Source organism: Canis lupus, chromosome 15 (assembly GCF_003254725.2).
Source record: "Canis lupus dingo isolate Sandy chromosome 15, ASM325472v2, whole genome shotgun sequence".
NCBI classification, from domain to species: domain Eukaryota; kingdom Metazoa; phylum Chordata; class Mammalia; order Carnivora; family Canidae; genus Canis; species Canis lupus.
The window spans coordinates 45,469,387-45,494,744 of NC_064257.1; the positions used below are offsets into that span (position 1 = coordinate 45,469,387).

General features: G+C 38.7%; 2 long non-coding RNA genes across 2 annotated transcripts; one reads left to right on the forward strand and one right to left on the reverse strand.

Moving 5' to 3' along the window:
- Nucleotides 1-2,213: 2,213 nt before the first annotated feature.
- Nucleotides 2,214-19,033, forward strand: LOC125752537 (uncharacterized). Its single transcript, XR_007402321.1, has 5 exons — nt 2,214-2,456; nt 9,412-9,628; nt 10,086-10,283; nt 16,671-16,785; nt 18,615-19,033. It is a non-coding gene; the product is annotated as an uncharacterized LOC125752537 (long non-coding RNA).
- On the reverse strand, nt 13,599-17,252 carry LOC112654559 (uncharacterized). The gene is made up of 2 exons (XR_003133108.3): nt 16,599-17,252; nt 13,599-15,064 (listed from the first exon to the last, which is right to left on the reverse strand). It is a non-coding gene; the product is annotated as an uncharacterized LOC112654559 (long non-coding RNA).
- Nucleotides 19,034-25,358: the final 6,325 nt, after the last annotated feature.

A 25,358-nucleotide genomic window follows, 5' to 3' on the forward strand; every position in this document is an offset into this window, starting at 1 on the left:
CTAAGAGAAGACTATTTGATTACTCCATCTAAAATAATCCACCTCACTCTTTATTCTCTTACCTTGCTTTATTTTTCTGCATAGCTCTTATCTCTTCAACAGGACACATTCATTTTTGTGCATTATCTCTTTCCCCTCTAGAACTTAAGTTCCATGGTGGCAGGCAACTTACCTAATTCACTTATGGCTGTGTCCTCAGCTCCCAAATAGTGCCTTCCAGAGAAGCAGCACAATAGGTACTTGTGGAATGATGAGGTTTCACTTTACAAGGAAGATCATGAATTCCAGGGAGTTTAAGCAAATTGCTCAAATTCTCTGACTGATATATACACAACTAAGCTTGGAATCCAGGCGGTACTGCTCCAAGACCTCAGCTCTTGACCTCTACCCTATATTGCCTCATGAGTATTTCATGACATCATCACCTGAGTCAGGAGGGAAAAAAAAGATGTACTGCAAGTAGGACAGCAGCCTGCGGGACACTGCTGTCCATAAACAAAGACTGGAAAGGATGGACACTACATCTGGCCTCCTTGATTCTCTCTTCCAGCCTGGGCCTCCACACATGAGGCTGGGAGGCCCTGGGGCTCCAGATTGGAGGGCAGCTTCCATCTACTTCTCACCCTCTCCTCCTGAGCATAGAGGATAGGAAGTTGGGCTAAGCTGCTCTGAAATCCTAGGTAGCAGTGATACCTTTATTGATGGAGAAAGAATGGTAGGGTCTCTGTTTGCTGGTGAATTTCTGCACAATAGTCTGGGGTCTTGGAATGCTCTGGTTAAAATGCTTACACCCCAATACTACTGGTTGAACTCAGATCACCCATGTGGAAGGCACCATGGTGCCTCAGGACACAGCAGGTTTTTGGAACTTTGTTAAGTCAAGTTTCCATCTTTATCTCTAGCTAACTATCTGGAATCTGAAGTCCTGGAATTTCGAGCTCTGGGTGTATCCTGGTCAAGTTATGAAAGTTCCAGAAGAAATAACTTAGTTATACTGGCAGGGAAAGAACCCTGGCATGCCTAGCCACTGTCATAGATGTGGTAGGACTAGGAAAGATACTCAGAGACTGACGTCCAAACAACTCTTTCATTAGTGGATACCCAATGTTTCGAGATCTAGAGCTTGGGTAGGACAGGACAGCTCCGCAGATTATGGTTCGTGGTGATCAAAGGAAGGAGTCAACACTGAGACTTAAATTTAAAACCAGGTAGATAGCAAGGGCTGGACAAGGGGCATAACTGAGGTCAACCAGCATAAGAGAAACCAGGTATTCTAGGCTGGGGCAAGAATATTCAGAACACAGGGCAAGAAGCAGAATCTAGAGACATTCCCTAAGCTATGGGTGTCACCCTATCCCCTTCATAGCACACTACTGGCCAGTTGGAGAGAGAGTCAGAGTCAGCTTGGGGAACACTGAAGTTACAGAGGGAAAAAAGGAAGGGAGTATCCCCATTTTTGTATACCAAAAGCTCCAAATATTTTGCAGTCTCTGCTTTGCATAGGTTACTACATTCTTTCATTAATTCAACAATTATTTATTCAGAGCCTGCTGTACCAGATGCTGAAGTAATTTATGGCTGAAAAAGCCACAAGTGGTTTTTTTCAGCATTTATACAACTCTTTCAAAGATAAAAACCCGCTTGTCAAACATCCACCCCATATTATCCTGTCCAATGACTGGTTTCTTTTAATATTTAAAAACCTTCAAAAATAGAGAATGATCCTTTTGATTTGCTAGAAATTCAGCAAAATATGTTTGAAAAGTTAATGTGAAACTGACTTTTTTTATACTGAAAGGCAATAATTTCTGCTTAGATGTGACCTACAAGTCCATCAATCCAGGCTAGAGCTATTAACGTGTATATTTTCAAAAAGATCACTCAAAACACTCTTTAGGTTTACCAGCTGGTTTCCCGTAAGCTTTTTTACCCTGTTCTTTTTGTGTTGTTTGCCATTTGAATCTCTTATTACAACTTCTCTGAAGGGCCTATGGATCAACTCTAAAAAAATGTTGATTCTCTATTAACTATAGGTCCACATGGTTGCACACTCAAAGGACACAGAGTCCTTCAAATAAAAGAAGAAAGAGCAAATTATTCACCTTGGGGATGACTATTAATAGACTGAGTGCCTAATTAGTTCTGTGTGTGAGAATACAGGTTGAAGAACACAACTTTAAATTTCAGAGGTTACAGTCCTTCCAGGTTGTCTCAGGAAATTTAACTAAAAAAGTAAGGCATTTGAATCAAATTTAGAGACTATGTAGAGGCTAAAGCTGGGGAAAAATTAAATAAAATAAAATACTAATACTAATACTAATAATAAAAATTTCAGGCCAAAAGAGCAATTGACAGCACTAGCTCCAACTCATTATGAAAGACTCAAAAGTGGCCACAGAGTATCTGGTAGACCAAGAAGAACAAGCAGCTATATACCACCAGCAAGTATTTTTTAGGTATTCAATAAAGGGTTCATATTTACTTAGGCATTTAATGAAAGCATTGATAATGATAAACATGTGGAAATTCTTCCCCCTAACACTTTCTACCTCTAATGCTTCTCAAATGTAACTAAATAATATCAAGAGTGGTTTGGAAAACTATGCTTATTTTTTTAAATAAATTTACTTTTTTAATTCAAACATAGTGACACACAATGTTACAGTAGTTTCAGGAGTACAACACAGTGTTTTTGCTACACTCGCAGTATAGTTTCCCGATGTCACCATACAGCACTGTTACAATATCAGTGGCTCTGCTCCTTATGTGGTGCCTTTTCATCCCCATGATTTATTCATTCCATATGTGGAAACCTGTGCCTCTCATTCTCCTGCACTCATTTTGCCCATCTCTTCACATCCCTCCCATCCATCACCCACTAGTTTGTTTTCTGTATTTATGGGACTGTTTCTGCTTTTGTTGTTCATGGGCTTTGTGTTTTAGTCCACATATAAGTTAAATCACAGGGTGGTTGTCTTTCTCTGGCTTATTTCACTTATTTCTCTGCCCACTAGGTCCATCCATGTTGTTGTTTTCATTAAAGCTATCACATGGGTTAAAACTTCATGTTCTACAATATACCAAAGTTTACGTTGTACTCTCCTTGCCTCTTATCTCCATAAAGTTATTGCACTAAATTATTCTCTCATGATTGAATGCCCCAATACAAGTGATACACAAATCCTACTGAAGCCATACTATGGTCTAACACACTAAAAAGGATGACATGAACAGGCTAAATGAATTTCCAAAAATTGTTAGAAGATAGTATTGGCAAAATCCAGCATAAAATCCATTAATCTTCACTTCTGAGCCATGAACATTGGCTGCCATGCCAATGTACAATTTAACATTGGCCCTAAACATTTTTTATTTTGACTCTGGGCAGAGGTCATGGTTCCTAAAGTCTTTTTTATTAACAATTAACAAGAAAATCATCTAGGATCACAAGGCCTACCTTTTTACAGTATGCCAAACAATCAGCCAAAAGTCACATGTCTCTCTGAGATATCCTTTGAATGAACTTGGTCACATCTTGGATTGTTAATAATGCAGCAGAACTGTTTGATAAGCAAGGACCATGATTAGAGGGAGGAGAAAGAAACTGAGAAGCACATTAGAGGCAAGAGATGTTTATTTTTTCATATTACAACAATGGTAAATATTATCAGGGTTCTTGTCAAACACAGCAGGTCTGGGAAGAGCAAAAAGGGGGATTATGAGGTTATAGAAGACTAAGGAAAGCAGATGTCAGTGATTCAGACCACGTTCTGTCCTCTTAGATCTGTACAAAGATCTACCTGCACTTTGCAGGTAAGATGTCCTTAAGGAACAAGGCTCCAGGCTGGCCCCAGACCTTGCACTGTTGGTCTGTGTTGTGTGACCGAAAGGGTTCCTTCTGGCCACAGTAGTCCCCTTTAGTAGAAAAGCCCTACAACCCCTAGGGCTCAACTTCTCTACCACGCTCACTGCTCCCTCCTTCTAGCCAGTCTGAGCTCCTTGCGGAGCCTCTACCCTCTTGCATCTGCCAAAAACATTCATTTCTTGAAAGAGCCCATTTCCCTTGGGAAGATCTGAATCTTCTATATTCCTTAGTCCTCCGAGTTACTAAATCCTTAAGGAAACATAATTCTTTCCCATCCTAGAGACATTCAGCCACAAGCAACTTCTTTTCATCTAACTTTGTTTTGGCTATTGTTGAGCTTCAAGCCCTGTTAATTTTGATGTATGTATTGTATGCCAGGCCTGTGCTAAGTCTCTTACAATGATTATATAATTTTATTTTATTTTATGCTTACGGAAACTCCTCTTACTAGGTTTTATTATCCTCATTGAACAGATGAGAAGTCTGAGGCCCAAAATAAAAACGATATAATCTCCCTAAAATCACAGAACTCAGGTATAGCCTCTTGATCCAAGATCTCAGATTCCAAAGACTATGTTGTCACTCTCTAATTCTATTACTTCTATTTCTAGATCTTTATTTTTCCTCAGAATAGTTGTCACTGACATCATATAACTCTTCACTTAGACTGTGACTCTGAACACTGTACTTAAACTATTTGTGCCTCATCTGTAAAAGGAGAATTATGATAGTATCTATCTTAAAAGAGGGTTGTGAGAATTAAGGGAGTTAATACATGTAAGATAATCAGAAAAATACTTGGTCAGTTAAAAGCATTATATAAGAATTGCTTATCATTAGTAGTACTAGTATAGAAATAATAGTAGCTACAGTAATAGTAGTAGTAGTAGCTATAATAGTAAGAATAGTAATAGTACATTTATTTGTTTGGGGGTTTTTCTGTCTTCTACATGAGCATATTAGCTTCTTAAGGATAGAAACTTTGTTTTGTTCACGACTGTATTCTCACTGCCAAAAACTGTGCCTAACAAAGTAAAGGCTTAATAATTATTTGTTCAATAAATACACAAAAATCTGCAAACCTTCATATTCCTTCTTCTCTGACTTTAGATATTTGGGCAGCTAAAATTCACAAGTGGCTGAACATAGTCTCCGATGTCAAGGCCGTACATACCTGGTCCAGCACCTCCATACGCCCAGATACAGAGGGGGCATCCTTTATATTGTTTGCTGTGGCTTATGAGGATGGCTTTCTTTCCTGGCATCTTCTTCCCATGGGCCTCCTGGATGACCACATCAGTCTCCATTCCCTCTAAGCTGTCCTTCCCTCTCCACCCCATAAAAATGAAACTGCCCTTAATACTACCTCCATAGGGCCTTCTCCCTGGTAGATGATACCTAATTATTCTCACAAACTAACATGCTCTTCAAATTTGCCCAATGTCCCTCACAAGTCTAAAATTCTATAAACTGATGGTGTGTGAGAGGATTTTTCCCAATTTTCTATGTGTGATAGTATTTGTTTATGGAAAATGTGCTAATATTTGCCCTCCATCTGGTAATGAATGCCCTCATCCAAAGGAGTAGCTTCAATGACAGAATTCAGACATGAAAGCTGACCTCATAGGAAAAAAAAAAAAAAACCTGGTGCTGATGGATGGAGCCTTAAGAAAGCCCCAGTTACCATCACAGGATTTTGTAGAGCTAGTGCTCCTTGCTTTGTCCTGTCAGCTTCTCCTGACTTCATTAGAGGCACAGGGTGTCATTCCTGGCTGGGCAGGTTTGTAATTTAACTCCCTCTCTCCACTGAAAAGTAGCAGAGTCTCCCAGAGACAAATATGAGTAAGGGAAGAAAAGAAGAGTCAAGAACAGAGGAGAGGGCAAGAAATCAGTGTAGTGTGCAGCAAAAGACGAGAAAGTAGGTGGAAGGGATGTAGAGGTGCAAAAGAAAGTGCTAGTAGCAAACAGGAAAAAGGAGGGAATACAAGAAGGGGAGAGCAGAGGACTTAGCACAAAAGGAAGTAGTGAAATGCAGGAAAGGCCACCAGACCACTGAGACAGCCAGAGGGGAAGATGAGCTAAGACAGAGACAAGTGAATTAAGACATTGAGTAGCCATTGTCGGTGAGTTATCTAGGCAAGGAAGGACTGCTGGTTTAAATAAAATGTATATTGTGCCTTTATAATTCTGCCAGTTTAAGTTATTTATGATACATCTGGGTGTTTCATTTAACCAAATCAAGTTCTAATTTTATCAGAACACGTAACTGATTATTTTCAATGCGTCATGTATAGAAGGCCCCTTATTCAAGGAGCAGAAGTGAAATAGCTTCACTTCAAATCTGTTCTTCTACATATGTGAATTAATCTGACATTGTTGAAATCTTGACAATATTAAGTATTGCCATTATCTATTTACAGAGAAGGAAGCAATTATTTCTTAGGAAATAAGACAGGATTTAAGCACTTTGGCCTAAATAGCTGTGAGAAGACGAGGTCCAGGTGGTTTTTGGAAAAGCCATTTTACATATGCACGTTCTTCTCCCTCCATTCCCACTGCCCCACCCTAGTTGCAGCCATCCTCTCTCACTCCGAATATTATCGAAGTCTCTTAGCTCCTTCCCCCGCTTCCAGGTTTTATCCTTCCAATTCCCGGCAACACATCCAAAGTGAGCTTTTAAAAATATCACCTTTAGCCTCTGTTTCCATTTCTCATTGGTGTCTCATTGCACAACGGATAAACCTAAGTTCCAATAAGGACTGAAATGATCTTGCTGTTGTGGATCTCATCTTCACGTTCAACTGTGCTATCCTCTTTCCTGACCCAGAGCCTTCACATATGTTCTGTCCTAAGATGAAAAGACTCTTCCCCATTTTTCATCTGGTCTTAGGACAGAATATACTGAAACAGAGGCTGAGAGATGATGACCAGAGTGAAGGTGGGACAGTGGGAATGGATGAAGATTTGCCTGACCGCCAGCCTAGGCCAGGCCACTTTGTTACACAAGCTCATTGCATATTTTACTACTGTACATCAGCTCACATCATTATTCTTTAATACTTATTTATGTACTTATCTGTTTGCTGTGATTACCAGTTGGTTTTAAGTCTTAGGAAAATGGGTGCCAGGTCCGCCTTGTTGCTTACTCTTTCCCAGTACTTGCCATGGTTCCTATTACATGACAAGAACTCAGTGTGTTGGGTGAAGGAGTAATTGACATTTGATTTTCCAACATTCTAGACTTCTTTATAATCGCAAGGATTGTGAATGGGCTCTGTATTGCAGCAGGACGGTAGGGATGGAAGACAGCGAGTTCACGAGTTTTTCATGCATACAACAGTCGTCAGCCATTGTCCCCCATGAAAGCGACAGTGATGATCAGTATTCAAACCTTTGTAGCAGCCGTAAGTAGAGGATCTGCAGGCCTTTTTTAGTTAATATGGAACCTCTCTGGAGGACAGAATGTAATTGTATAAAGAGAAGCATTACTAGCACCTTCTATAAAATAAAGGAGACTATTAAAATCTTTTGTTCTCTACTTCCTTCACAGCAAGTCTCACATCACCCTCTCCTGCTATACAATCACAGTCTTCTTCAGATGAGCTCTCAGCTTCTCAGCTTCATTCTGTAACAATGGTGTCCAGAATCTGCCCTTACTAGTGCAATGACTGGGTTCAAACACCTCAGGATGACTGCCTTGGGAACTTTTGGCCAAATGTTGCCCAGTTAGGTCAGAGGGGTCTCTGGCAGGGCCAGAATTAATCTAATGCACCTTCCAGTTTTCTTCCCATATTCCCAAGTAAGATGGCCTATTACCCATGCTTATTCCTTTCTGGTCGTGATAGGGACTAGAGAAGATAATGCACTGTTAATTGTAACATAAGTGATCAGATAAAAATTTTAGGATTTGGTAATTCTCTTCTGGCAGCCAAACTTGCTCATAGCTTTCAGAATTCATGTCCACTGATGGCATGAAACACTTAAGAGTCTCTCCCATCATGAAAGAACACTATGTATGCAATTAACCTCCAATGACCAGATCAGCCCATGTCAATGTCATGCTTAATATTTAAGCATACTTTACTGTCATTTGTATCTGTTTACCCAATGGACATCTGCAGAACTAATACTAATAAAAATGGAATGTGGGGCAAGAAAAATATATTGAGAATCACTGAGTTGGACAAACCTAGTGAGAAGGTTGAGTCTATTCAAACACCTGTCTCCCACCCTCTTACCATCTGTGCAATCACTTCACCCTTCAGCCTCACTACCCACCCCTACAATTACCCTGTCAAGAGGAAAGTGCCACTCAGGTGGATTTAATGTGGTTTTAATATGGCCCATCGAGTTTAATGTTGATTTCCTTTAAGTAACTGTTTCTGTTCTTGCTATAAATCTATGTCTGTGTGTGTATGCTTAATCTGGATAATGAGTCCATCTAAGGCAAGGAGCAGTTTATATGTTTTGTAGGCACTAGATCAAATAAGCAGATGATAGATCATGCAAAGCTATAAGGGAAAACGGCAGAATCATGTACAATTCACTGGTTACAGTGAAATTAAAAGAGAAGGTTAATACTTTAATGGATTCTTAAGAATTCTTTCCCTCAAATTCTCAATATGGATATAACAAGTCTGTACATATAGCTATAAAGAAAAGTGAAGGGGCTAATGTGTAATCTGGACCAACTATATGTTATTGGGTGTGATGCTAGAGAGTTTATAGTTGTTTTTTTATCTAATAAAACAACTCTTCGAGGTGAGTATTAAATGCTCGCTTCGGCAGCACATATACGAGGTGAGTATTAGAACAAGGGACCTGGGGCTCAGAGAGTTTAAGTAACATGGAATATGACCCTTAGTCTATTCATTTCAAAAGTATGTGTTTTTTTCCTATAAGTGGTTATATCATTTATCTGGTGACAGTACATTGGTCTGGATGATACAACCTCCTAAGGGTCTCACCTAACCAAGTGGGATTTATTATGCTACTTCCCCTGTAGAAGATAAAACAAATTATTAGGAATACATGGAAATCATAAGGAATTGTCCATTGAATTACATAGATATGACATCATTAGAGCTCAAAGCAATTGGATAATCATATAACTACTCTATTTCCATCCATTCATTCTTTGATGCAAAACAAATTCTTTAATTGCCAACTATGTGCCAGACACTAGAACACACATTTTGGATGGAATGATAAGCGAGATGAAAATGCTCTCTGTTATCACAGAGCTGAGTGTAGGTTGGTCTCTGCAGATTCTGAGGTGATATATAGCTTGATGTGGCCTGCCTTAGAATGCAAGAAACCAAGTACAAACAGATGCCCCTTCTTTGTAATAATTTATGAAATTTAAAGAAGGAATCAGGATGAGTAATGTTTTATATTTAGTCAGGCTTAAAATATTTATTTCATCAGATATACTTCAATCACAATTTTTCATAAATCTGAGACAAGTTGTTAAAGGAGAATTTTGTGGTTGATTTTCTGAATTTGTCAATATGTTCACACCACTGAGTACCTTTTCTATTTTGCAGGTGTATATAGAGGAAAGTCATAATCGACCTTCCATATAATGCACAGCCTTTGTACTGAACCAAGAAATTACTATTTAAGTAGTGAAGTATTCAGAATCATCCGGCAGCATGCACAAGTCATATGTCCTTCCCCAAGGAAAATTTACTCCCTTCCCTGGTTCCTGAGTCAAGACTAGTGAGTGGCATTCACTCATTCTTCATCTTTACACTTTGTAAGGTCAGTAAAAAAAAAAAAATCCATAAGCAATACACTGTGTCACATCAATTACTTTGCTGTTTACATGAAATGAGCTCTGTGTTGCTCTCAAATTAGACACTCATCATGCATAATTAGCCCCTTACACAGAACAGCTGCTGGCTTTTACAATGCTTTCAACCCAGTGCTGTGTGCACCTATCGTTGGTGTTTACTGTGAGCATTATTTAATCAAACCTGTGATATATGCACATTTGACTTGATGACAAAATATAGAACTGCCTAGAGAAAAGCAAGGTATATTCATCTTCACCTAGAAAAGTTAACTCTGAAGTAATTATATTAAAAAGTACTAAGCTATTATATGAGAAAATCATTCTAATTTTTTGAAAATTAAAAATTCTTTTATTATTAAATATTAATATGTGACTGTTTATGAACAAAGGGAAGCAACACATTTTGTATTGATTTGTTCAAAGGACTGAAAAACAATTGAATCATCATGTTGGGTCTCACAGATAAACTGGGAATCAGAAAGAAAATCTCTGACTTAACTCTGAGATTTTACAATACACTTACTCCTTACTTTTGCCATCTGCAAAACTGGAAGATAATCCTCCACAAGCATTTATGAGAAGCACTTCAAGACAGAAATTGTTACCACAGATATACAAAAGGTAATTGTAGAGTATAGTTCTAAATTTAAACACCATAATGATTTCATTGGCCACAACTTGGAGATGTTCCCAGTGGATTCTGTTAGTGATGGTTTATGTATTTAAGGAGCAGGGAAAGCTTAGGGGATAGCTAATGTAATCATTACAAGCAGTAGCCTGCCACCTTTTATTTTTTAAGTGTATGTATTTCTCTCGTCTCTAATGGAATCATTGTTTTACCAATAAGATAACTGAGAAAAGGGAATCCTGCAAAGTCATAGAGAATGAGATAAGGAGATATGGCTCTGACAGTTTCCTGGTTTATAAATTCTACTCCTAATCACACCCAGCTAAGAAGAGAAGTAGAAATTTAACATATCATATTTTAGGTGATAAAGGGCAATAAAAGCTATGCCATGAGCACAATTATTCTTTTTCAAATTATAAGGTAAAGTTTGGCTAAGGGGATATATTCCAATTTTCACTGCCAATGTTCAGTATTTCTGTTAAATCGGCTTTCGCAAACTATTCTAACTGCGATTTATGATATTGGAGCACTGTGTTTAAGAATGATGTACTTTGAAACAGTGTTTTATATTAGAGATTATCTCCCTATTCATATGCACATATTTGTATGTATGCATGCACATGCACACAAACACACTAAACAGATCGCACTGAAAAGAGTTCAATAAATATTGTTGATACACATTATGTTTTCCTTTATGGGTCCGCTGTTGGATGTTTGTGTACACAAAACTGATATTCAACTGGCATAAACCAAACTGGCTAAAGTGCTTGTTTACTGGCTGGCATTCCTTCTGCTTTATCCAGCAGGCACTCACTTGGATTGGTTTTATTATAATGGTTATTAAATATTTTTATTGTCACTCTGGGCATATGTATTTTAATGTATTCTATAGAATTCCTTATAAACTATTGACAATTATAATTAGTCAACAGTCAGATCACAATAGCAAGAAAAGTAGAGGTAACATTTATTTGCAGAAGTTTCTTTACTACACATTGTTGAGAGATAAAGTTGGTGAATAGGAGGAAAGAACCAGACATATTCTTATGTTCAGGTTAAACTAAATACCATGTAGTTAAGGAGGTCAACACAGTTGCATCTATGATTGTAAAGCGATCAGGGAACACACACGATGAGCATTTCCACCCTCCAGCAAGAGAATTCTTCACTTAAATTGCTTTAAGAAATCCTTATATGATAGGAATATTTTTTTAACACCTTTGGACTACATAGATGAAGTGCCTCTCTCCTCCGTCCCCCAGCGCTGATAACAAAGAAAAAAATGTCACTGGCTATTTAAGGCAATTAATCAAATACACTCTAATATAAAACACTGTTTCCACAGATACTTTTATTTTATTTATTTTTTATTTTATTTTTTTCCACAAATACTTTTAAAATAGGATTCTTTTTTTTAGAGTTAAGTATTCTATCTCCCCTCTGGTAAGGATCAGTTTGTTCTCTAGAGTTCAGAGTCTGTTTTCTGGGTCAAGAATAAGTGAAATAGATGAAGGGGATTAAGAGTGCACTTATCATAGTGAGCAGTGAGTAATATATAGAATTATGCAATCACTATATTGCACACCTGAAACTGGTATAACACTGCATGCTAACTATATTGGAATTAAATTTTCTTAAAAAGGTAAATATTCTAAATTTTCATCTTTTGTGACTTTGCTGGACAAGTTTTTCCTATATCACTTGTATGTACACTATCTTTTATTCTATTTCAGTGATGTTCACACAGGCTGAGTTAGGATAAAAGGAGTAATTAAGCCACCAATTATCTTGGGAGAAAAATCATTAGAAAATACTTTTATAAATAGCATTTGATTGCATTCAACTACTTGTTCTCGGCATAACTGTTTGATTTGATTCAACTAGCTTTTTCAAGTTAATTTGATTGAGTAGATTCACTTTATATTAAAGATCTTTAATTCATTTATACTGCTTTATAAGACAAAGCCCTGTAAAATTAAATAAGAGAATAATCATAAAGGAATCTCTACATCTAGAAAGAACCATACCATTCATCATAAACAAAGCAAAACAAAAAACAAAAACTTAAATTATTTTTTAAAGCATGGTTAACAAAGGTTATTCTACAACCATAGATCTTTTTTAAAAAAAAGATTTTATTTATTTATTCATGAGAGATAGAGAGAGAGAGAGAGAGAGAGAGAGAGAGAGAGAGAGAGGCAGAGACCCAGGCAGAGGGAGAAGCAGGCTCCATGCAGGGAGCCCGACATGGGACTCAATCCCGGGTCTCCAGGATCACACCCTGGGCTGTAGGCTGCGCTAAACTGCTGAGCCACCAGGGCTGCCCAGATCTTAGTATTTTTATAGGCATTAATTTTATAGATAACTTCCTTGTGACTTATTCCATTTGTAGAAATGTAGGAGCCTCCAATATAAAAATATATAAAGAAAATTTCCTATTAAGAATCTTTATTCCACAGGCCCTTGCATGGTGCAGTTGGTTAAGCATCCAACTCTTTGTTTTGGCTCAGGTTGTGATCTCATGGCAGTGGGATCAAGCCCTGCACTGGTCTGTGCTTTGTGCAGAGTCTGCCTGAAATTCTCTCTTTCTCCCTCCTCCCCTCCCCTAACATGTGCATGTGCTCCTCTCTCTTCTCTCTTCTCTCTCTCTCTCTCTCTCGTAAGTAAGTAAATAAATAAATCTTTTTTAAAAAAAGAATCTTTATCCCAATCTAAGTAACATAAGAAATTTTAGCTTATAAGGATTTTCTAAATGTACTTTAATGATTAGAACAGTCTCCACTGAAGTACGTGGACTTAAAAAAAAAAACGTGATCTTGAGCGTGATCTTTAAAAAGCAAAAACAAAAGAGAATCATATTAGCAAAAAGTATTTGAAAGATCTCAAATATAATTTTTCCATACTTTCAAATTATATATTAAGACTTGAAGGAGGGATGGAAGGAAGGTAGGAAGGAAGGAAGGAAGGAAGGAAAGAAAGAAAGAAAGAAAGAAAGTAGAAAGGAAGGAAGGGAGGGAGGAAGGAAAGAAAGAAAGAAATAAGAGATAAAGGGATGGAGGAAGAAAGGAAGGAGAAAAAAAGAGAAACAAATGATCTTTGCTTCTACTATGAAAATAATAGAAAGAAAGTTTGTTGACTACTTGAGGCAAAGACAGATCTAGAGCGACATTTCATGCCAACATAATGTGCTTTCTGTCATTTCTTAGAGATGTTTTGGCATTTAACATTGATGTCTTTTGGTGATTTTCCTAAAGTATATTGCAATTATCACAGGCAAAGTGTTTATCTTTTACTATCCAGGCCAATTTGTCTTTTTTTTTTTTTCTTAAGTGAAAACCTTTAGAAAATGCTTTTGTTTCTATTCTTAAAGGAAAAGACAAAGTCAGCATTGGGATGAGTTAATGGCAGTATGCAGAGACTGGGGGAAAATGTAGTATTTCTATGGTTTTAAGCTGATAGCTATGTACACGGGTGCAAGTCTGTTTTAAAAAGCTCAGTTTGATGACTGAAAAGAATGAAAAGTGCCTACTATAGTCACTGTTTGAAGAATTCATTGAAGAGTTCCCATTGAAGAAATTCAGAAAAAAAGAAATCTGTTTGATGATACATAAATGAAGTATATATAATCTGTGTCTGTGTGATAATGTGTTTTCAACTCTCTCTTCCTTTTTGTTATGACATACCTCAAGGTTTTGTCACAGACAATCACAGAGGAAAAATCACTTAGGTTCACAAACAAATGCATATGTCCAGATAGGAAGAATTTTCTGCATTCATATGCACCACCCAATATTAGGAGAAGTTTCAATCAGTAAGTTATAGATGGGCCAGTCAGTAAAGTAGAACCAGTAAAAAGTGAAAGAGGAAGCAGTCATCTTCATGAGTTCTAGTTAAGATTCATGTAGAGGATTATCTTTTAAAATCAGCTGAGCCACTGATTTTTAACTAAGAACTGAAAACTGGCTCTTCCACTTATTCCAAAAATATTGAACATGTGGCATGTCAGATATTGTATGTGGGTCCCAGATGCCATTTTCAATGCCGGAGGGGAAAAACTAATAACCAACTTTTGTTTTGATCTCCCAAACTCATCTTAGGAAGGTAAATGAAGAGAACGTAGAAGTGATGGAAAGTGCTACAACTGAGTTTGTCTCCTCCCAAAACTCGTATGTTAAGGCTTTAGCCCCAAGTGTGATACTGGAGGTGGGGCTTTTGGTATATAATTTGGATTCAGTGAAGTCCTAAGGATAGAGCCCTCAGATCAGTGACCTGAGAAGAGGCTAGAGAGCTTCTTGAGAGTATGTTGCTCTTTCTCTGTCCAGCATATAGAAGATACAGCAAGACAACAGTCAGAAAGAGGGTCTTCCCCAAGAACACAACCATGCTGATATCTTGATCTTGAGAACTTCCAGCTTCCAGAACTCTGAGAAATAAATTTCTGTTGTTAAGCTGCCCATCTATGGTATTTTGTTATGGCAGCCCAAGCAGAGTAAGACAGTGAAAGAAGATACTTTCAGGACAGGGAAAATTTCAGCAGGAAGATATATTACCTAGAGTTGATCATCAAGGCCTTTATATTTGGACAATTTATTTTAGAGTCAAAGCAGTGATTAATTAATTACCCAAACAGGTGAGTAATCTGGTCAGTACTAAACCAGTATGGTTCACGTGACTCTTAATAGTGGAAGTTCTGCTGGAGAGTCAGGCCTGGGCTCTACTTTCTGTTTGGTCACCATGTAGCTTCAACCTTTCTGGAACTTGGGAGACTCATCTGTATAACAAGAGAACAAAACTCTTTCAGATTTTTCTCTATTATTATTATGAATCCTAATCACACAAATATGTGCTAGTGTTCTGGGATGATGTTTGGCTTAGCCCTACAAATGGTTCACCAAAAATCTACTTCTACTCCTAAAGAAAAGAACACAACATATCCCACTGTGGGTGAATTAGAAGCATCACTTTTAACTATGAAACAGAAGACCCTTAGATTTTCCCCATAAACGCGAGATAAAGAGAACCAGAAACCAAATATTTGCTAGGCTGTGCTTTACAATAGCCTCTAGGTTACTTGTTTGAAGAGGGGGAAAAAAGCTTGTTTTAGATTATATACTCAGTTTTAAATATGAGCAGATACATCAAAAAACCACACTGTTCTGATATACACTTATTTTTCCAAAATATATATTAAATCTCAAACCCAAGTCAAAAGAGAAAATTATTCTTTTACCCATGAGTTTAATATGAGGCAGATTTTCCATGACCCAAGTGTTCAAATATTTGCTTGACTCAGATCAACCTTTCTCAATTATCTGACATACCTGCTCAGCTTCAGACAGATGAATGAGATCAGCCTCATTCTGAGCCAAGCCAAGCTTTCTAACTTCTCAAACGTGTCCTTTGTGGAAACAGGACTGTAGTGCAGAGAGGAGCTGGTTACACTCTTCTGATGCATGGTAAATGCATTAATATTTACCATAATAATTACACAAACAGAAGAGGAATTTAGGGCAGCCCAGGTGGCTCAGCGGTTTAGTGCCGCCTTCAGCCCAGGGTGTGATCCTGGAGACCCGGGATCGAGTCCTGCGTCGGGCTCCCTGCATGGAGCCTGCTCCTCCCTCTGCCTGTGTCTCTGCCTCTCTCTCTCTGTGTGTGTGTGTCTCTCATGAATAAATAAATAAAATCTTAAAAAAAAAAAGAAGAGGAATTTAGAGGTATATGATTGCATATATCAGAGTCTGAGCAAGAAAACTGAGATTTGTTATCACTGAATTTGAGCGTATTTATGTGCCCTCTTCTTAAAAAAAAAAAAAATCCTAGGTTTATAACTCTAAAGCTTTCACCTGGTCTCACTGCTCCTTTCCCTCTGAGAGAACATGCCCGGAGTCTGCAATCACTGACCACGACTTCAAGAGCTACAGCGTCAGTGAGGATTTAGATTTCACTATCTTGGGGAGGAATAAATATAGAAGCAGAAGAACTTGTCTGGAACCAAGACCTTATTTAGGGATAATGGAAACCACCTAATGTATGTTATTAGCAGTTACGTTTCAGAGCAGAATGCTTTTTAAGTGCTTGCTCTCAAGTACCCTCATTGTACTTGGAGCACTTTGTTAGGGCTTGGCTTCTCTCCTAAATAGAACTGTTTGTGGGTCCAGAAGTATATAATGGAATCCCATAAACACAGAGAGAAGTTTTAAGATCACTCAGCGTTAACCAGAAGCATCCTCTTACCACTCATGAACTCTGCACCTTTGGGATTTTAGAATAAGGCTTGTCGATGCCTAAGCATAATGCAAACCTACCAGAACTTGCTTGTGCTCCTCAGTGACTTCAAGAGGGTTTTTAAAGATTGTGATTTTTGTGTTTTTCTCCAGGCTAGCAGTTTAAGAATGAGGCTCTGTGCTTCATACCCCTCTTTACAAATGGTGTTTTCTAAACCATGAAAGACTCCTAACCCTAGGAAACAAACAAAGGGATGCAGAAGGGGAGGTGAGTGAGGGGATGGGTGACTGGGTGACGGACACTGAGGAGGGCACTTGATGGGATGAGCACTGGATGTTATACCATGTGTTGACAAATTGAATTTACATAAAAAAATTAAAGGAATTACTAATTACAGTGGCCCATTCTGTGACTCTTTTTCCTTGACTCCTACTTCCTTTTTGTCCTTACATGCCAAGAGCCTCTTTCCAGTGCCATGCCTTTTACTTGCAACCGTGTTTTGTTGGCTGGTGGGCTCATTAAGTCCTGGTCTGGAGAGGCTTTTTCCAACTAGCACTTGCCACTCTTCTTCATTGCTCCTCAGCCTGAGCCACGGGCCACAGCCTTGTTCCTTCTCTATCTTGGGCCACCCCACATTTCCTCACCATCCCAGAAAGAGATCCCACTGTCAAGTGAATTACTAGCCTGGAACTTTTCAAGGGTCCCATCTCAATCAATCAATCTCTCTATCTCTCGCTCACTCCCCACTCCCCTCCCTGCGCCATGAATGGTGGTAGGCCCCAGGTCCCATCTTTTGGAGTTGAGGTGGGCGGCAAAAGCCTTTGGTTTTGCCCGCTGGAAGATTACTGCTTCCTTGCGGTGGAGATATTGTGCTCGTCCCAGAGCCTAGAGTGGGGCTGTCACTCTCTGCCAGGTTCAGAAGGGCTTTTTTTTATTGTCCCTGTCAGTTAGCAGCCCAAGGTTACCGCCAGCTCTCTGTCAGGGCTTTGATTTTTGTCAGCTATGGCCAGGTCCTTTTAGTTATCTGCAATCTTTTCAGCTTTGTTCAGGCTGAGCTCTACTTGTCTACTAATTAGCTCTTTGGAGATTTCCCTTTTAAAACTCACTATCACAGAGGACAGGAACCGTTCAAAAGTTTTGTGTTTCACAGAAATTCCATATTCATCCATATCTCATAGAGCCATATTTTTAAAATTAAAAGTGGCAGGTCAGGCCAATTTAAGGTATAGAAGTAGCATCGTCTATAAAGAAAGACCTTCAGGTTCTTGATCAGGTATGTAGATGAGTGACAGGGAAAGGAAAGGGTTTACATCAAAAAACAATGAGGGGTACAAATTAAAAAGAAACGATCGCTCTGTATAACATATTCACATTTTCTTTATCTTCTGGTGTGCAAATATTGTGCTAGCTGAATATAAAAGTAGCACAACTTTAGGGTACCAAAAAAAAAAAAAAACCACACTGTAATAACATCAAGAGTGGTCTTACATCAAGGAGGGCCCTGAGGATGTCTTTGTTGTCAACTTCAGAAGAAAAGAGAGGAACAGAAGAGGAAACTGGCAGAAGGAATAGATGCCAAAGAGAACTCAAAGGATTAGGTCCGGGTGAGGTGATCGGTATTCGAAAACAGTCTGCCTTCTGGCTCTGATCTAAGGGAATAGGCTGGCAGCCAAGCCAGAGGGCATAGCAGCACAAACACACCTTCAGCACACTGCTTCAGGGTTGCCTCAGTGCCTTAGAAATTGTGCTAGCAATTCGAAATAAAGCTATGGAAGAGCAATAGGCAAAATACTCTATAGATAAACCTCCACTTTTTACATAATTCCCAACCTGGTTGTCCTCTCCACGCAGACATATCCTTTCTTTCTTTCTTTCCTTTCCTTTTCCTTCTTTTTTTTTTTTCCTGGCAAGCCCTCCTTCTTTCCGAGGCTCCCAAGCACATTTTTCTTCTGCTAACTTAGTGCTGTTGTAAGTTGCGCTTACATTGCATTTACACACTGTTAATGCCTGCAAGATGAAAGTAAAAACCTTTGAATATATTAATGCTATAACACAGATGTCTTACTTTTTTACTCTCTCTCTCTCTCTTTTTTTAGCAAGTTGATGTGGCTAATAATGATGCAGATTGTGCTGGATGGATGTACAGATGAAACAGGGGAATACAGATTAAATAAAAATGTCTTCAAAGCTTACGTTTGCTTCATAATTTAACTTCTGGGCTTGTCTCGGTGGTGGTAGGTACAACCAGGCATCATAACATTGTTCTAAAACATCCTGGCACCGCAGAGCAACAATCACTCAAACAAGTGAGGCCGTACTTCTTCGAAGCGAGAAGAAAATAACAATGGGTAAAAGAAAGACTGCCAGTGGCTCCATCCAAATAAGCCTGACCCAACTACTAATAATGGGGCAGCTGGGAGAAGTGATGAACCAAGCTTCTGTGCTTAGGAACTAATCTGCCTATATACTGAACTTTGCTTTTTATAGCTATATTCAAAGCCCCAGTAGCTTCTTCTTCCGGATATTGAATATGATGTGTGCCAGAGGTGGCCCTGTACTCGCTATGGAAACATCCATGGAATGACTCTTTCATTTAGCTCTTTTAAACCATGAATAAATGGGGGCAGTAATGATACAAGCCCTCGGAGCAGGCACCATCAATTTCTCTTTCATGTATCCATACATCCAAGTGACATTTATTAGCATACCACTCTGTGCCAAGGGCTTTGCTGGGTCCCTAGGATATGAGAATGGTGAGACACACTCCTTTCCTCCAAGATCTCATCAGATCTTGCAGAGGGCATGTGTAAGCACAAAATTTAAAATAACATCTTTTAAAGGAATGAAAAAGTACTGCGGGATCTCTTAGGAAGGAATAGCACTGTCTGCCAGGCCAAATGTAGCAAGACTCCATCTGGGGTCTGCATCTTTAATGTGTGAGGAGAAGCTTACCAGCTGGACAAAGGTGATGAATGGCATGTGTTGAGGCCTGGAGTCATGGATGAGCAGCAGCACTGGGAAATGGTGACAATGCCAGAGTTCAGGCGGCATGTGTGTGAGTGGCAGTGGGTACAGAATGACAGGTGATGAGACTGGGAAGTAGGTTTGAAGCATACCCTACAAGGACTCACATGCTAAACTAAGGTGCTCAGGGATGCCTGGGTGGCTCAGTGGTTGAGCGTCTGTCTTCAGCTCAGGGCCTGATCCCGGGACTTGTTTCAAATCCCACATCAGGCTCCTTGCAGGGAGCCTGCTTCTGTCTCTGCCTATGTCTCTGTGTCTCAAATAAATAAATAAATAAATAAATAAATAAATAAATAAATATCTTTAAACTAAGGTATTCAGTCTCTATGTTACAGGCAATAGGCAGCCAACTGGAAGTTTCCAGCAAAGGGGAAGAGTAACACAACCTGACATCCTTTTTATGATACTCTGAGAGCTATAAGGAAGTGACATTAGCCCCTCCAGAAGAGACTGGTGCAAGGAGATAACTTAGGGTTCTCCATATTGGGACAATAATTTCCACCTGAGGAAAAGAGCCCGGATTCAAGAGATACTTGGAGGGATTCTAGCAGGACTGAGCTTGAGCGAAAACTCTGCCAGTGGCCGCCTCATTCATTACCCTACCCCTCGGTACTATCTAATCTGACACGTGCTGAGAATAACTGGCTGGGAATCCCAGGCTTCTTTCTGGGGAAAGGGAACTCAGTTCATAATGATCTTATAAGATACACAAAAGAAAGATCATTCTTCTTCTGTCTTACACAGTGAGTTCGGTGAGCAGATAGCAGCCAGGCCTTTATGCACAGCGGTACTTTTTACTGCACCTGAATCAACCACTGAAGATAATACACACTTCATGTTTTCCTGAATGAATGAATGAATGAGAGACAAAGCTGAAGAGTGCAATCTACCTGTCGGCCTCACGGATTGCAAAAAAGCATTGTATTTGTTTAAAATAGTTAAAAGAATGTAAAGATCACTTTTACTTTTTTCATTTTGAGAAGTCACCAGTTCATTATAAATAATAAAAAAGCTACTCTCTAGTGCAATTATTTAGAAATGAGTGCTCATCAACCCTTTGTGGAAATAAGACTAAGTATATGATATTTAGGTTCAGTGGTCTATAATGTTGATATCTTGGCCTCCTGAAGTGACACACTCAGCATGGCTTTGTGGCTACATGGCAGATTTGCTTCAGGGACTAGCTATCCAGACCTGGCACTGTTTTGGAGGTGGCAAGTTCCCGATGCTACAAGAGAAGAGGTCTATTGCCTTCTGCTAATGTTACTAAGGAGGCCGTAGGTAAATATGACTGACAGGGACAGTTGAGCAGTGGTACCCTGCCCAGGGACACCAGCGGAGGGGTGAGTGGCACCTGAAATCTCAGAGTTGTGTCTGATTTGAGGGAGACTTTTTCTTAATCACATCTAAGTGCAGGAGGGGAGAATGGGATCCTAGATTTAAGGTAAAAGGATCAGAATGAACGGAAAAAGATATTGCTGGGATTAGTTTCATGGACAATGCCCCAAACACATCCACCCCACCCCCCAAATCTGCATCGTGTCCTTTTATACTATCTTCTCTTTATTTCTTCTCAGTTGTTTTTGAGCATCATATCCGGTCTTGCTGTTTGGACCTTCCCTCTCACACTCTACTCGGCGGTACGTTTAAAGGGGCCTAAAAGGCAACAGGCACACACTGGGTCTTAAACACGACTGACGCAACCATCTGTCAGGCGCCAAGGGCTTCTGGAAGAGATTGGGCTTCATGCTCATCTGGCCAACTGGTTGACTGGGGGACCCTAATAATTACATTATCAAAGTGGAAGCATCAACCACTGGATGAAACTTCAGGCATTACTTATGGATGAAATGAGGTCAAAAGAGGTCAGAGAAGACAAGAGCCGAGCTGGCCATGACAGCTGTCCAAGCTGCCACTGCGATGCATCGTGGGGCGTCAGAGCTGGGGCTGCATCTTCTCTTGGAGAAGGCTGGCTGTCAACCTGAAATACTGCTGCTGAAGCGTCTCAGACCGAGGCAAGGCTCCCTCACACAGCACTCTCCTGGAGGAGGATTCAGGAAAAGCAAGCACGGGCTGCTTTTGAAATAATGAGAGCCTTATCCTAGTGCTCATGCTCTTCTGTGAGCTTCACCGCCAGGGTGAGAGCTCCGCAGGAGCGGCTAGTGGCATCGTGGTCAGTCTGCAAGCATCTAACTGAAAGAAAGCGTACGTGCAGGTGTGAGCGAATGGGCAGCTGCAGGACTGCACAGCACAGACAGGCCGATGGAGAGGACTCAAGAGAAAGCTTTTTAAGGACAGATGTCATGGAAGAAAAATATTAAGTATAAACCTTTGCACAATCAAATGAAAAGGTCTTCTCCTATGAACCATAGTTTACCACTGTCTGCCTGATTTTCTACAGAAGTGTAAAGTGAAGAGGTTCACTTGGAGACTTATGACAGGATCCATTCTATCTTAATACATATGAAAACCACAAGTGAAACCTTAAAACAATATTTCAGTCTTTAATAAATTGCCCCTCACCCCAGGCCAGAAATATTAATAAAGAGAATAAATTTAGACACTTAATTTTATCACTCATAAAACTTCTATTTTCTTGCACAAGAAAATAGCACATTAGCTTGAGAATTAGTCACTCCATTAAGTGTTGCAAAGCCCTCTTTTAATTTCACCTTGAATATTGCCCTAATAATAGCCACCTTGTATTGAATGAAGCACAAACATAATACACACATTCTTTGTGAAAAATAATTATCAATATTAACCTTGAGGAGCTAAAAGTTAAAAAGAGCAGAGTTCCCATTCTCAAGTATAATAAATCAGTCCAATTCGGAGTCAAAGTTGTAAAAACATGTCTAGAGTTTTTAACTGTAAACACAATGAGATCAAGCATGTTTCCCTCTGGAGAAGCAAAAAGATGCACTTCTCAATTGCAAGCACTTCCAGCATGTTGCTCCATACCAAACACAGCTTCCTTTTGTAGCACTTTATTTTAATGCTATTCTTTTCAGAGATGAAAGTTTCATTAAAAAAAAAAAAAGGATACAGGAATATGTAGATAGTATGGGAGAGATGGCTAGGAGGGATAGCAATACTTTATGTGATCTGGGAATTCTCTTCTATGTCACCATCCTTCCCCTTCTGTGAGTGTAGCAAAATAATTGGCTAACATAATTAAATATGAATCCGCATAACTTCAGACTCTGAACGTGTGATCAGTCCTTTGATAGGCTAAAAGAGGTGCTTCACCCAGCCCTGTAGCCCAAAAGCAAAGTGAAAAAACCTGTACTTTCTTTGATTTGTGAAAAGATGCTTCTGCTGTAAATAAGAAGCACATACTTGACATTTCCTTAGGAAGACATCTGGAACCTTAGAATGTATTTATCACAAATGCAGTGGGGACATTATAATACATTACACTCCTTCAGGTCCAGTCTTCCCTATCAGTACTCATGTATTCTGAAAAGAAAGGAGTTTTCAGCTTATTTGGGAGATAGCAGTACCATGGAAGGAAAAAAAATGTAAGGGTGATCAGCAGTTAGGAAACGAATCAATAATATTTACTGAAGACCTATGGTAGGCAAAGCTCTTTAACAGGTACCTTAAAGAGGTATAAATAAAATAGCAAATAGGTTTCCTTCCCTCAAAGGATCTACAAATGGAAGAAACATATGTAAATATATACATGTGAATGCATAGACAGCCCGTGACTCTTAAAAAATCAGAGCATGCAAAACCAATTACAACCAAACACACATGAATTGGTGCAGATGCACCTCACGGATAGGCTGATTTCATTTGAGACAGCCTCAAAACTTGGGCTGCCAGCCTCAGCAACGCCTGGACAGTAGTGTTGTCCACAATATAAATGTATTCACTTTTTGTCAAAGCATTTATTTACTGTAAGATATGTCAAGAGTTACGTGATCAAAGTTAAATAAAATTAATCTGATACTTGATTTGCTCACCCTTCCATTGCTTGTTTTCAATAGGCTGAATTTTGTTTTAGCTAAAAGAAAAGCAGGTAGTTTGTAGACTTTTAATGTGCAATATTTAAATAAAGTACCTGGTAGACGATTTTGTTTTTTTAGGTTAATGAAAGGAAATGTGACACATCTCTGTGCTAACTTAGAGATTTTAAATTTAGAAAGCAAAAAATGAGAAGGCATTTTAACAGATTTTCCCTCTTAAAGAGTCACAAACAGTACCTGTCATTCTAATTTTACTATCATCTTAATATTTATCATTTTAATGTAAAAAAGTATCTGATTCTAAGAAATAATTTCTCATAGAAAATTCTAACATTTACAACTAAATCTTATGAATAGTCTAAATGGATAAGCAGAAGGTCCACCTCAGTATAGAAATATTGGCTGCTGTTTTTCAGAAAGACTTAATCCATAAAAAAGCGATGATACAAACAGAAACATGGAAGGATTATAGGCAGAAACATAAGTACAGGAAAAAGTTACTGATCACTAAATTTGGTTTAAGAGATTAGGGAGACAATTATAACAATAACAATTGTTACTGTTATACAGCTATATATTATATATGTTATATTTATATTAAATATACGCTATACAATATAGAACAATTGTTATGTATATAATAACAAAAAATAACAATCCTGTTATTTTTAAACAGGATTCTCTGTCTAAACAACCATATTTACAACTATACAAGTGAATAGTCAAACAAGGTAATTACAATTTTGATATCAATGAGTTATCACTATTTTGAGAAGCAGTGTGGTTGGTTTAAGTGATAAAAGTATTATTTCAAATCCATCTGTGCCATAAATGATCTGATTCTTTGGAAATCTTCTTTAACATCTTGGTAAGTATCTATGGGGATATTATGAGAAATAATATGCAATGAAAGAGCCCAAAACACGTAGAATAAAAGATCTATACAGCCCAGGTAAAGCTGCCATATATAGATTGCCTATTTATATAAATCCTATTAATTATAAAACCCACTTAGTTATCATATTTATGTATTATAATAATAATTGGTATGTAAGATTATAAACCTGAAGGTCTTGAAGCATCCTCTAAATCATCTTTTTGGAGACCGTTTACATGTATTTTATTTGCTTACTTATAGCGGTTCACACCAAACTGCTGTCCCAAAAAAAGGGGGATGGTATACCATAAAACACACACACATCCTCAAATAAAAGTAAGTTATTTAGTGCAGTAGAGATCACTCAGCTTTTTAGAAAATTTCTTGTTGGGAACTGTGGAAACTGTAGAGAAACACGATCAATACCATCCATATATGGTGGAGCAGAAAGGTGGGGAGTGGGGGACTTGGGTTGTGCGTCTGTTTCCTGTCGGTTGGGTGCATATGTACAAGGAGGATGCTCAGCTCAGTTACCACTGCCGACCTTCCAGTAATCTCATTTCGGGTCTAAAGGAATCCCTGCTCTGACACATCCCACACATCCTGCAGGTAGAGCAGAGGCTAAGTGAGGCAATGCTTAGTGAGGCACTGCTTAGTGAGGGTTCCAAAGCTGAAAAGCTGAAAAAAAGAAATTCTGAAATTCTGAGTTTGGAGTACTAAGAGGTTCTGAAATCATGCTATCATCCTTTCCACTGCACCAGAAGCAACCTCCACTGTAAAATCATGCATAAGATGCATCTGCTTTTCATTGGCTGTGAACATGTTAATAGATGAACAAGTCCAAATGTATTTGCACACACACAAATCCCAACACATGGCAGATTGTTCATGTTATATAATCTGTTTTATATGTGTTACTAACATGTCACTTCTTTATGCTGTAGAAGCTACTTAAGTATCTTCCAAAG